The sequence below is a fragment of the Nanorana parkeri genome, unplaced genomic scaffold (assembly GCF_000935625.1).
Source record: "Nanorana parkeri isolate BGI_ZX_2015 unplaced genomic scaffold, ASM93562v1 scaffold746, whole genome shotgun sequence".
In the NCBI taxonomy this organism is placed as follows: domain Eukaryota; kingdom Metazoa; phylum Chordata; class Amphibia; order Anura; family Dicroglossidae; genus Nanorana; species Nanorana parkeri.
In genome coordinates this window covers 587,053-590,104 of record NW_017307014.1, presented here as the reverse complement: position 1 = coordinate 590,104, position 3,052 = coordinate 587,053, and positions in this window count along the sequence as shown.

Here is a 3,052-nt window from a genome sequence, read left to right as displayed (position 1 = left end):
TCCCATCATAACTACAAGATCTTGGTGAAAAATGAATGAAGCTCCTGACGGAAATAAATGTTGTGACATTGCATAAGCTTATCAAGACAATGCCACAGCGAATGTGCGCTGTAATCAAACCTAAAGGGAGTCCAAATGAAATATTAGTGTACATTTTTTGGGACCAGACAGTGTACATAGCTTTCAGGTCAATGAAAGCTAGGAACTCATACTATGGTATCATTTTTTTTGCTGATACTTCTGGCTTCATCTGAAACCTTTTTCATCTTAAAAGAGCATTTAGATTCTTCAGATGGAGAATCAATCTGTACAAACCGTTGGGCTTTCATACAACGGTTGAGTAACAACCCAGTTCCACGGTTCTGCACAAACAAGTCATGGCATTTAGTCACTCTGCAAACTGCTGTGGGAGTGCCATCCTGAATCTAGTTGAAGGAAAACGTGAGAATTGGATCTTGTATCTCTCATTGATGATCCATAGGTTCAAGGTGAATCAGGTCCAACTTTCTGCAGGCAGATAGATGACATCCATAGAAGTTTCTGAGTGGTTGTTGCTGTTTCTGATGTTTGTTTGCGGCCACAAACCATTAGGGTGAAAGAGAAATCCCTACTTCCTTTTTCTTTGCACAATATTTTTGGAGGCTTCTTGGTCTATTTCGTTTTAGTAGGAAATTGCTGGCTGTTTACATTTTTGCAAGTTTCCCCATTTGTGTGTGCGCTGAGCGCCGCACACCAGCGGGAGGAGGGGCAGGATGTCTTATGACGCCCTCCCGCTCCTAAAAGGCTGCCGTCCGTTCGTTCAGGAATGGCCATGGACGACAAGTGGTTAAGCTATACTGTACACTAAGGCTCTAAGAGTTGTGTTGTACAGAGCTACTGAATAATCTAAGACAACATAGCTGAACTGGAAAGTGAGCTGAATTGGACAATTTTTCCAAATCAGCTATTGTGGCCTAGATTGTTCACTTCTCCTTAGACATGTGCACTGGCAAAAAATGTGTTTCCCTGACTTATTTCAAAGACATGGAGGTAGCCCCGGTTGTTGATGCGGCAGTGATGCGGTTGGCAAGACATGTGACCTTGCCCCTGGATGACGCTGTGTCTTTCAGGGATGTCCTGGATCGCTGCATAGACTTTGACCTTAAAAAGGTCTTCTCAACGGCTGGCTCTGGCTGTAAACCGGCTTTTGCCTTGGCCACAACCTCTAAAGCTCTTGAGGTCTGGGCCGACAACGCTGAGTCCGCCGTCACCAATGATCTTGGTAAACCCGAGATTCTGGAGTCCCTCAGGAACGTCAAGCTGGCATCCACATTTGTTGCAGAAGCAGCCATAGATGTGGTTCGCTCCCTGGCGAGGGTGATGCTCCTTTCTGTGACCGGCCGACGAGCCCTATGGTTGAGGCCTTGGGTGGCTGACCCCACCTCAAAACAGGGGTGGTGCCGCATCCCCTTTAATGGTCATTCTCTTTTTGGCGATAAGCTGGACACGGCTATTTCGAAAGCAACTGGTGGAAAATCGGGCTTTCTTCCCCAAGACAGGCGCCTCCTACGACAGAAAAATGCTCGTTTCCGGGGTAATGCCCAAGGGGCTTTCAGGGAGTCAAAATCCTATAAGCCGGGTAAGCAGTTTCGTAGGCCCTGGAGGGTCTCTTCGACTTTTTCTAAAGCCAAAAAGGGTCCCTCTACCTCTACTCAGGATCGCCAGCAGTCCTTTTGAAATATCGGCCGCCCAGGTCTGCCAAGTGGGAGCCAGATTGACCAGGTTCGGACGGGTCTGGGCGGACCATATAGACGGCCGGTGGGTGTTGAACACAATATTGAAGGGTCATTCATGGACCTTCTATAAAAGTCCTGGCCCATCTTTTGTCCCGACGCAGTTGCCGGGCTGCAGAATCAGGCGCGATGTCCTGTGGACTTACGTAAATACTTTGATATCCCAGGGAGCGGTGGTGGCGGTTACCTGTCACGAGCGCTTTCTGGGTGTCTACTCTCCTCTCTTCCTAGTGAGAAAGAAGAGCGGAGAGTGGCGACCCGTGATAGATCTGACCCTGCTGAACAGATTCATTATGAAGGAGCACTTCAAGATGGAGTCTCTACAGACCATACAGGCTTCTCTCAATAGATCTGAAGGACGCCTATTTTCACGTGCCAGTGCATCCTCAATTTCATCAATTCCTGCGTTTTGCCATAGGCCGTATGCACTTTCAGTTCGTGTGCCTTCCCTTTGGGCTCACCACCTCTCCCAGGGTGTTCACGAAAGTCCTGTTGTCCCTGGTGGCTTTTCTCAGAGTGAAAGGCGTCAGGATTTACCATTATCTGGACGACATCCTACTTCTCTCTCAGGATCGGGATCTTCTGTTGACTCACCGCTCTTGCGTGCTGTCCACTCTCGAAGAGTTCGGTTGGATCATCAATGTGGCCAAAAGCCATCTGTGCCCTACCCGGGACTTAGTCTATCTGGGGGCACGAATAGATACAACACGAGCTTCGGTATCACTTCCTCCGGAAAAGCTGCCAGTTCTCTTTCAAAGGGTGTCGGCAGCCGCTGCAGCTGCATCCCTCACTGCTGCCCAATGCCTCAGCATAGTCGGCACGATGGTTCGACCATTCCTATGGTGCGATGGGCCCAATTGAGGTCCCGGCCTTTTCAATCGGGTTTCCTAGCGCAGTGGCGGTCGGAGCTCCTGCACCAGACGATTCGGGTCAGCCGATCAATGAGAGAGAGTCTCCGATGGTGGCTGTACAAGCCCAATCTACTCGTTTGTCATTCTCTGCTTCCAATCCAGTGGATTGTGATTTACTCGGACGCAAGCGAGTCCGGCTGGGGGGCGACGTGCCAGGGCCTTTCGGCTCAGGGACGTTGGCACTCCCCCTTGAAGGGCATGGTCTCCAATGTACTGGAGCTGAGGGCAGCCTTCCAGGCCCTCCTGGCCTTCGGGCCTCACATCCGGTCCCACTCGGTCCTTCTGAAGATGGACAACGTCACGGCGGTGGCCTACGTGAGGAGGCAAGGGGGGACTCGCAGTCTCGGGCTTCTGTCGGAAGTGGCACCG